At 37.1% G+C, this 11472-nt stretch overlaps 1 pseudogene across 1 annotated transcript; it reads left to right on the forward strand.

Moving 5' to 3' along the window:
• Positions 1 to 800: 800 nt before the first annotated feature.
• Positions 801 to 4212, forward strand: LOC145257609 (cGMP-specific 3',5'-cyclic phosphodiesterase pseudogene; annotated as a pseudogene). Its single transcript, XR_013864020.1, has one exon. The product of XR_013864020.1 is annotated as a cGMP-specific 3',5'-cyclic phosphodiesterase pseudogene (transcript).
• Positions 4213 to 11472: the final 7260 nt, after the last annotated feature.

The following is an 11472-nucleotide window of genomic DNA, read 5'->3' on the forward strand; positions in this document are numbered from 1 at the left end:
CTTCATATAAAATCTCCCAATTATCTCTATTTCATTCTTTCATTCTGTCTGTTTCACTTGTTCCCTCTCTTTTTGCGACAGCAGTGAATTAGTAGCAACACTAGTCGCTGAATCGACGTGGTTGCTGTAGAAACCAGTCATAAAAAACGTTGCACACCTTCTTTACGTTTTTTTAACGATTTTGAACACCAGAAAAAAAATTATAACTTTGTTTTACTGAACAAAAATTAAATTTGTTTTCACAATATAGCTAAGAATGTGATCTATAAACTGTAACAATTGTTTGAAATTTGGTCGAAAAATAAGTATAAGGCGACTGTCAGATAAGACGAGGTACAAAATTCGAGCAAATTATAATAAATGTTTCATATATTGGTTGTATAAGATGACTGCTAATTCACCAAGCCATGTTTGTTTAGTCTAGGCTAGGAAGTTCAACACCCGCTATTTTATTAAATATTGGTTTTTAAAGATGATTTTTTTAAACTTTAACGGTCGTCTTATACGCCGAAATATACGGTATACATGTTGTGACAGATGAAAACGGAGCAAACGAAATTCTGTTTGTCAACGGTCTGTCTTTACAAGACTTTCTCGAGTATATGAATTTGAGGAAAAAATAATCACCCTGAGAAAGTTTTGAAATAAGACGAAACGATTATAAACATATAAAACAATAGCCCGAAAAAGGGGTGACAGCGGAGAAAATATTTTCATCACCAATATTTTCATACCAAGAAAAACAAAGGTGTATGCTTTCTTTTCAAATTGTTTGACGTCACTAAATTAAGCAACGTCAGAATAACCTTGAGAATAATAACGACGCGCAAAGTTCGGAATAGTCGTTTAAGTATCTCTTTCCGGCTAAATGTCAATTTTTCCTTTTTGCTTGCTGCGTTTTTCTCTGTAAACAAGGGAGTTTAATGTGAGTCCGCAATGGCTGATAAGCTGACGGAGGAGGAAGTAACAGAATTTTTATCACAAAATCCCGAATTTCTAAACAATTGGCTCTCTAGTCGCGGTCTTTCTGAACTAGCCAATGAAAGGGCGCGCAGAACTAGCCAGGCACAGGTTCTCGGCAACGCGTTCGTTAACTATGTCCAGAACATTGTCCAAAGAAAGCGAGTGCCACAAAGCAAAGTGATCTTCACTGAGGTAAATAAAAATGATCTTTTTAAGGAGCTCGTCCGGGACATCGCTGATGAACTTGATGTTAACATCCTGTGCCACAAAATCTTGCAGAACGTGTGCATTTTGACGCGAAGTGATCGCGGAAGCCTTTTCCTAGTCAGGCGTTCGCCGGCTGAGCAGTACCTAGTCTCAAAACTCTTTGATGTGACCGCCACATCTTTACTCGACGAGAGTTTGCATTCTGCGCAGGATGCTATCCGTATTCAATTCGGCGATGGAATTGTCGGTACGGTAGCGGAAACTCGAAGGCCTATCATTATCAAGAATGCTTACAACGATCCCCGCTTCAATCGCGAGGTCGATATTCGGACGGGTTACCAAACTGTAGCTATGATGTCATTACCAATATTCGGCCTTGAGGAGGAGGTTGTTGGTGTTGCCTCCGTTGTTAATAAGACAGACGGGTCTGTTTTCACGAAAGTGGATGAGGAAATATTTCGTGATTATCTGGCATTTTGTGGTATCGGAATAAATAACGCTCAATTATTTGAGATAAAGGTCGAGGAGTTTAAGCGTAATCAACTACTGCTTCATTTGGCCCGAAAGATCACAAGGGAGTTGGGTAATCTTAAAAAGTTAGTGGAGATCATTCTGAAAGAGGCGTTAGGTATGCTGGATTGTATTTGTGTTACCGTTTTTCTGCTCGATCTAACCAGGCAGAATTGCATGAGGTTTTCGCATATTTTTGAATTATCGAAGAGCAAAATGGAAATCATCGAATGTACAATCGAGCACAAGCTCTCGAAACTCGCAAGCATGAGCGTGCTGAGTCGAGACGTTGTATTTAATCCGACCCAATATGACACTCACATTAACGTACCAGACGCGAACAACATATTCTGCATCAACATAAAAAACGCAACTGCAAACACTATCGGGTGCATTATATTCGACCGGGAATCGAAGGATGTGTTCTGCCGGACCGACCTGGAAATGATGGAAACTTTTGCAATGTTTTGCGGTATTGGTGTGCAGAACGCGCAGAATTATGAAATCGCTGCCAAATCTGAAGCGCAGAAAAAAATCGCTCTTGATATTTTAGCCAACCACAGTATGGCCGCCCCGGAAGAGGTAGAACGGCTGATGTCATTAAAAACGATGCCCAAGGAAGACATGCACATCTACGAGTTTGGTTTCAATGATATGATGTTCAATGACGAACAAACGGTTCAACTGTGTGTTCAGCTTTTCCTTGACATAAACACACTTCAATTGCTGGACATTTCCCTCGAACTTTTGTACACCTGGGTCTTGACTGTGAAAAAAAATTACAGGGATGTGATTTATCACAACTGGAGGCATGGACTGAATGTAGCTCAAACTATGTTCTGTCTCTTGACAACAGGCAATATGAAAGAGCACTTTTCCGATAATGACTGCGTATATCTTATGGTGGCCAGCCTTTGTCATGACCTCGACCATCGTGGAACGAACAACGCCTTTCAAGTGAAAGCCGCGTCACCTTTGGCGACGCTGTACAGCACTTCGGTCATGGAGCATCACCACATCGACCGTAGTTTAATGATTTTGAACGAACCAGCGACCAACCTCTTCAGGAATCTTTCCAAGGTGGAATACACCCACGCTATGAAAATGGTTGAGCATGCGATAATATCGACCGATTTGGTTATTTACTTCGAAAAAAGAAACCAGTTTAAGCACTTGGTCGAAACTGGAGAAAAAAAATTTAATTCCGAAGGTCACCTGGACCTTCTCCTTTCAATGATGATGACGGCTTGCGATTTGTCGGCTATAACAAAACCTTGGAAAGTTCAGAAAAAAGTTGCTTTAATTGTCGCCAGAGAGTTTTATACTCAGGGTGACATGGAAAAAGAAATGGAGGGAACGGTAATCCCTTTGATGGACAGGGAAAAGAGACACGATTTACCCAAAATGCAAGTAAGTTTCATTGATTTTGTGTGTGTTACGGTGTATAAGTATCTCGCGGAAATGAATCCACTCTTGGGACCGTTGTATGAGGGTTGTTTAGAAAATAGGGAGAATTGGGGAAACATTGCTTCCGGGAAAATGTCATTTGATGTCGATAAAATGATTAAGAAGCAGGAGGTCTCGTCAGATTTCTTCTTGCAAGAATCAAGCGACGAAGAAATCTCCAAGAGTGAGGGAGAAGCAAAACAAGCGAAGAATAACCAAACAAATATAAAACAGAAAAATGAAGAGACTGGGAAAAGAGAGAAGATGGCTAGAGAACAAAAAGAAAAGGGGGAGGATGAGAGAAGAAAGCAAAGCGAAGAAAACGAGAAGAAAAAAGAAGAAATCGAGATGAAGGCACAAGAGGAGAAAGAAAGGGCAGAAAAGAAAGAACTCGAAGAGAACGCAAAGAAAGACACTTCGGTACTTCCGAGTTCCTCTGGTCAAACAGCTAATACGCTATGCCCCGAAACACCTTCCGATGGGTCGACTGTACGACCTGAATTAAAAGCCAGGCGTCTTTCTTACAGACAACCTAAAGCGCCCGTTATGGATCAACGGAGACCATCCGTAACACCTTGCATCGATAAACTAGTTGAATACAATTTGGAACGTATCGAAAAGAAAGGATCCATCATCACACTCGAAGAGGAAGTTAAACCGCTGAAAATAACGCGAAAACCTACGATCATCGTTCCTCCAAACCCGGTCCGTGAAACCGTGACGAAACCTAAGGATATGATGTCACAACGGTTGAGTTCAGCTCAGCGCTCTATGACGTTAACCGAGTACACCAACTCTCTTTCTGAGCCAGACGAAGATAGTGAGGTGAATGAACGGCAACGTCGGGGCTCGAGGAAGGGGTCAACTTCGTCCAAAAAATAAGGATAAGAGCAAGAAACGGAGACAAAATGAATGTGAAATCATATAAAACTCAAGTTATTGATTAACCACGGCATGGGATATGAATTCAATCATTTCTAAGAAGTACACAGTTGCAGAAGCCAAATAAAATTCCTCGGGCAATCTTTTCTAATTTTGATTTATTTTGTGACCTCACCACTAGTGAATAAAAGACTACTGTCCTTATCTTTGTTTCACTTGGTGGGGGGAGTCATCGCTTATCGAAGACCATAGTTCACTTTAGGATAAGGATTAATGAGTAAGGCTTTGACAACAGCATATTCTTTTCATTGTTTTGACTCTCGAGTATATATCCGACGCAGTTAGACACAGTTAATCAACCGAGAACCACATCACTCTATTCAAAAGCATATAGGATATCAACGGATATGCACTCGCGAGGGAAAACAATGAAAAGATTATGCTGCAATTTATTTATGCACTTCTCTTTATTTATAAATATGCATATTTATGTATATATGTATGTATGTATGTATGTATGTATGTATGTATGTATGTATGCATATATTCTACTATATAAAAGAAACTTTTTCTCTGTGAGTTCATTCCCTATGACCTTGGAAACGGCTGGGTCGATTTTTTTTTTAATTACACGCGAAGGTACTTGAAGTGTTTGGGTGTGTTCTTACGTACGTTTTGTATATCATCACTCTATATAAACGCATATAAGATATCAACGGATACACACTCGAGAGTCAAAACAATGAAAAGAATATGCTGTTGTCCTAGCCTTATAAATGAGTGATAGACGATTATATTACATCGTTATTTTATCGTTATTTTCATGGCAAGTACTCGTCTGAGCTCCAATCTATCCCCACCGCCAAACTTTCACAAGAAACACTCGTCTAGTTGAGAACACTATTAATAATTTCCCCCAGTCTTTATCCGTCACTAAACCTAAATGTAGATTCCATGAACAATGCTTCTTTTCTTAGAACCGCTCAACAAAAAATTATTTACATTCAACTTGAAAAAAATCATGTTCTAATCAGCAGAGAAGTAGCCCGACGGTATCATGTTCTAGGGAAGAACAATTCTAAGAAATAAATTTTTCTCGTGGAATTTTTGTTTTAACTTTCAAAAAAAATAAATTGACAAGAAAGTTATTGCGGCATTTTAAATTTTGATTTCATATACATTTTCAAATAAGTTTTCGTTGTAATACCTTTACTTTATATACCATCTTAAAGAGCGTTTTTCGGTCTATCGAATCGTTTAAATTACAATCTTATAACAATTGTTTCTATCTTTTCAGAACGTTGAATACAAGATTGAAAAAAAAGCAAATTTGCACAATTTTCTTATTTAAATTCATGTTTAGCAGAAAAGCTGCTTAAGCAGTTTCTGATATCAATGAAGCGTTTGGCCCAGGGACCACTACTGAATGCACGGCAAAATGGTGGGGTAATAAAATTCGTGGCGGCGACGAGAGTTTTGAACATGATGAGCGTAGTGGTTGCTATCTGATGTTGACAACAATCAATTAAGAGCCTTAGTCGAAGCCTATCCACGGACAACTGTTCGAGCACTTGCTTCTGAATTAGACGTAATCTATACGACTATTTCCAACTACTTAAGATGTATTGGAAGACAAAACCTAGATAAATGGGTGCCTCACGAATTGAACGACAACCAAAAGAAACGCCGTAATGAAGTGTTATCTTCACTTCTTTTACGCAATAAGAACGACTCATTTCTCGATGGGGTAGTGACTTGCGAAGCCAGAATTGCATGGAACGAAGGTAATGCTGACTCTTTGGTAGTCTAAGACTAGTTTCATCCATTACAGTTTTTTTTTAATGCAGGCGAAACCATTATGGCGAAGAAGTACTGTCACCAAATTGATGAAACGCATCAGAAACTGCGACAACAATACCCAATATTAGTCCAGAGAAAATGCCCAATATATATATATATATATATATATATATATATATATATATATATATATATATATATATATATATATATATATATAACGGAAATTATGTCTGCTTTTCCATAACCGAAACCAATCACTATGCTTGCCTTGAAAAGCCGAAAAGTAGTAAAACAGAAAGTACAGGAGTAATGGGTTTTTAGAAACTGTTTCTGGATTAGTGATAATGGTATTCTCTGTTAACACCATTATCATGATCATTAGAATCAGAAATAGTCCATATAGTAATGCCAGCTCCCATTAGATTTTATATATATTTTATTTATTTATTTATTTTTTTTTAGCTGATTTGTAATCAATCTGCTTGGGTAGCTTTGACATACGGCATAATCACGTTGACATAGCAGTTCTTATTAGATGGCAGAAGTTAAGGAACATTGAGCCTAGCTAGTACCAGATAAGTGACTATTTGGAAATGGCGTACGCTGTACGTAAGAGGACGTCAACCCATCCCTGCAAGAACTGCCAAGGCCTAATGTTCTCTAACGAGGATATACAAGCGACTGGTGACAGCTTGTGAACCTGATATTTGCATGAAGCTTACCCTTTTGGGGAAAGCCAGTTCAACTCCTCCAGGATGAGTTCCGTTTGAGTGGAAGAATCGGGTTAGATTATCCTAACACCTACGTAGAACTTAAAAGTTTTGAAGTGTGGTATTTCGATTTCTTTTTTTTTTTTTTTTTTTTTTTGCGTAACTAAATCAAAATTAAGGTTAGAAATTATGGTTTAGTTTAGGTTAGGGTTAAAAGAAACAGTTATGTTCAAGTTTTTTTATAAGTACCATGATAATCTGTGATTTGTTTTAGTTGGATGATAATAGATTAATCAATTATCGTGACCTCAAGTTTTGATCCTTCATCTTAAATAAAAATAACTAAAATTTATATCGATTCGATTGCGAAATACTTCAACTTCATCTCAATATTATTAGATGAAGTTTTTTCCTTATTACAGCTGACTTGAAGATTAAAAAAGAAAACAACAATTCTTCTCCATTTGTCGGAAGCATTTTTTTTATAAAGGAATCACCATTTATCAAGGCCCGGACGCCACTCGAGAATAAGGATTAATAAGCGTACAGTGGCCAATGGGCAATGTCGTAATAATTGTTAGTAGTGTAAATTTGGTCAATTGGGTTACTTAAGGGGAAAAGCTCACAAGAACTTGTTTACATTGGACTTGAAAACGACTCTATTATATTCAGCTGGAAAGCAGACAAAAGGAAGAGAGTTCCACAGGTGTGCAGTTCTTAGAAAGAAACTTTGTTCATGGAATCTACGATTAGATTTAGGCACAGATAAAAAGTGGGGGAAATTAGTGATAGTGTTTTCAGCTAGAGTGTTTCTCGTGAAAGTTTGCCTCGGGGGACGATAGATTGGAGCTCAGACGAGTACTTGCCATGCAAAAAAAGATAAAGCAGAGACAGGCTCGCAACGTCCTTTCTGTAGGACAGGTTGCAGGGAAGAGAAAAGGCTACAAAGTCTGTTTTTAACTCTGTCAAAGCAGGATAAGTCCTTCTAGCAGCTCCTGCCCAGATGTGGCAACAGTACTCGATCCTTGAAATATTTTATTGACTTTCAGGTCGGAACGAAATAAGAGGACAAGGAAGTATAGTTAATAAGAAACGAATAATGGGTTGTCATAGCAAGTCTCACTCATCTGCTATCTCTTTCTGTCATCAGCACTATCGATAGTGTCCCGTAAAATCTATGTTGTGGCGCTATAGAGTAGTCCATCATAATACATAAAAACTCTCTTTTGTTTTTAAAACCCTAATTTTGCATGCTTTCATTTTTAACTTTTACTCATCAATAAATAATGTTATATCATTTACACCGTTGACCTTTCTGTTTTAATTCGATTCCTATATACAACATAATCCTGGTTCACAGACTAAATATTATGACCAGTAAACATTGAATATTATCATTTCGTTTTAATATTACATTTCTGATTTTTTTTTCAAATGCCGATTGATAATTCGTTTTATTTTGGATTCTTCGCACTATTCCTCTCATTTTGCGTGTTATTTTCGCGACATTTTGGTTAATCTAACCTCCAACATACTTCAGGTATATCTTGTCGAACTCGGAAATCATTCTGTCGAACTCTAGAATCTGCATAGAATTTAAAAGGAAGCCGTATATTTAACCCGGGGGTAGCATGCTCCGTTCCGTCAGCCATAACTGGATAGAAGTTCTAAGTAATTCGCAATTTTATTTTGAATATTTTCCCGCACTAAAATTTAACCTTTACCCTTCAGAAGAATGTAATTAAAACTGAATTTTACCAAGTACGCGACTAACTACACGAGAGTCCAGCAAGAATAATTTCCGAGTTCGAAAATACCACTGAAAAAGTTCGGAGGTTACAGTGACCGGTGCATTGTGAAAATATCACTCGAGAACAGTAATCCGAATAATCCTCGTTTTAATTACTAAATTACCTTTAATGATGACTTTTAACGTGTGACTGTTTCTTATCTTAATGCTAGCAAGATATTGTTCGGAGCATAAATGTAACAACTTTTTTCCTAGTTTCTTTCCCCCCTCGTTTCCCCCTTTTCCGCTCTTATCTTTCATTTTGGCCCAGATCATTTCTCTCTCAAGAAATACAGGGACATAACTCAAGTCGGCGTAAAGAAAATAACATTGTGGAAAAACTTGATCTTCATGCATATCATATACATGCCCATTTGGCACTTCAAATGATAAATATGCTTGTCTAAATTTAGGATATTATACATTCTCAGCAACGCCAATGAAGAAAATATAAACCTTGTGGATTTTTGACTAGTAGTTTTTTATTTTAGCTGGGCATATCAACAAAGAGCCATACACACAGACAATTGTCTTTTATATAGAACATTAGTAGAATCGCCATTCTAGGATGGACGAAATTAAATCCCCGAGCAGAAGAGTTTACAGCACTTGAATGTCCTCATGAATGGCAATTTTCTGTCTAATAAGACAATGGTATACTGCATCTAATCTGGTGCATTGCAGCAATTGCTGTGGTCATACTGTTCGAAGCTGGAATTGGCTCTCCGGATTCAGGCTTTGGTAGGTGATAAGCAAACCTGGGTTTGTCCAGTTACCAGGGTCCCTGTTGCGGCGTTGCAGACAAAGTTCGACAGAAAAGCAAGTCAATAAAGTCGGCGCCAGCGCTGCTGCAGGAGTTGTTCGGAAAAGTGTTGCAATGCTTCACCATCCGTTTATTGGGACTCAAAACCGAATCTTTTATCAGGGTCCTTAGTCTTTAGCCTCTCACAGGTCACCCACAAGAATATGTCCTCATACATATATTAAAATAATTCTACTAAACCTTATGTAAAAGTTATAGTTTTGATCTCATTTGATTTGAGAAAATTTCGAAAAATTATTGTTTAAGGTTAGAACATTTTTGAAGAAGTATTCGGAGAAAACAGAATTGAAATGCTTGCTTAATTGTTGTGTAAAGACTGGGTAAAATTTAATGCAAGTATAAAATTTTCACATGAAAGATTTTGTCCATAGTATAAACCCAAAATGCCTTTTCAAATACTCAAAAGAAAATGATGTTTAATTTATGAAAATTAATTTATTAAAAATAATATCTCATAAATATTTTTCGAATTTCATGAAAATTAGAGGTAGTTCAACTGATACAAAAAAAAAAATACCTTGAAAAAGTAAATGGAACTAAATATAGTACACTAGCATTTCAGCCCGGCGTTGCCCGGGTGTTTGGATGTGTATGTTGAGCAAAAAAAAAATGTGGTAGAAGGAAGGCAGACTCGAACCCGTACCGCAAAGGAGGAAAAGAACGGGGTAAAACCTAACGTTTATGCTGTTACGACCACCGCCAAACCAGAAGCGGCATTTTTTAAAATTAAGGGTAGACAATCTAAAGGAGAGGATAACTTTAAAAAATATCAGCGAAAAAAGTGACACCCCCCTGTAGAAAAGTGTCTAGTTGAAGGGGAAAATATTAATGTTTTTAGCAAATTTTTCGATATTTGTCGTGTGAAAAGTCGAACTTTAAAACGATACTGACCTTGGTAAAATCCGGTTCCTCTATTGAAAGTTTTAGGCAGACATGCAAACATACATACATTTATATATTGGCAACTAAAAAGTTTCGATCCAAACTGATGAAAAAGCTTGCCCCATTTCTGAATACCCTTTATGTAAAATTTCAAATATTTAGACCAGAAATTTTCTGAGTAATTTGGGAGAGACCGCAGAGGTCAATTTTTTTTAACTTTGACCCCTATTATGACCCCTTAAAATTTATTGTTTTGGACTCGAATCAAGTTATTAAGTTAGATCCATGTCTAAGGAACCTATATCTAAAATTTCAAGTTCGTAGACCCAAAATTGTCGGAGTTTGGTAGAGTTCTCAAAGGTCAAATCGTTAAACTTTGACTCCTTAATCACGAAATTTCTGGCCAAAAACTGATCACATCGATTTTCTCAAATCTCAGTACCCGGTATATAAAATTTCGAGTCTGTAGAATAAAAATTGACAGAGTTATTGCGTAGGGAAATGTACACACACACACACACACACACACACACAGATACACATACAGACACGTTCACTTTTATAGATATATAGATAGTACTCACCCTCCTGCTGAGCAGCCGTGTTAAAAAAATCATAATGATTGGTTAATTAATTTAGCCGTAAAACATGTACGGTGAAACCAGGAATAACTCTAAAAAGCAACTTCTAAAGGGTAAAACTTCCGGAGGTCAACAAGCGCACTTTCACCTAAAGATGAAACCAAATATAAAATAACTATGAATATATTTAAAAGAACTTTCGTGGATAAATGGATTAATGCCATTTTAATTTCTTCTTTATTTCAATATTTTAACTACATTCTCGGTACTTATGCAGTATAAGGGCTATGCTATCATCGGAATCATCCGACAAGTTTACGGAAAATGCCGAAAGTTGCTGAAACGCTGAGCGCTTACACCGTCATACGAAAGATATCCAGAAAACATTTGCTTTTACAAATATCTAATGATATTAAAATATTTATCTTAGTTTAAACAGTTATAATAATAGAAACTCATAAAAAGAAAGAAAACTATTTTTTTACCATTGGTCCCCCGACAAAGGAGGGTGGGCATGAAAATTCACTCTTCTCCGTTTGCCTGTCCATATTTTTCTCAATAACTACGCCTGGGAATTTTTTGAAAATTTGCACAAACACTAAACATATGAGTAAAAAGGTAACGGAACGGATTTTCCACGAAAACTCCGGTTGACCCCCCCCCCACGCCCCAGGTGTACCTTTCGGGTTAAAATGGCTAAAATTTACACTTTTTGTGCTTATTAAAAAAAAAATTGAAACTTTCTGAAAAGTTGTAACTAACTGATTTTTATATAATTTTGTTTGTCTATACTTCGCGATAACTCTTGGGTGTGCTCTAGAGGCTCTTTTGGGGCTAATAAAAACATTCCATTTTGGGGACTATTTTACCATATCC

Source organism: Euprymna scolopes, chromosome 3, assembly GCF_053919585.1.
Source record: "Euprymna scolopes isolate OS-2025 chromosome 3, ASM5391958v1, whole genome shotgun sequence".
NCBI classification, from domain to species: Eukaryota; Metazoa; Mollusca; class Cephalopoda; order Sepiida; family Sepiolidae; genus Euprymna; species Euprymna scolopes.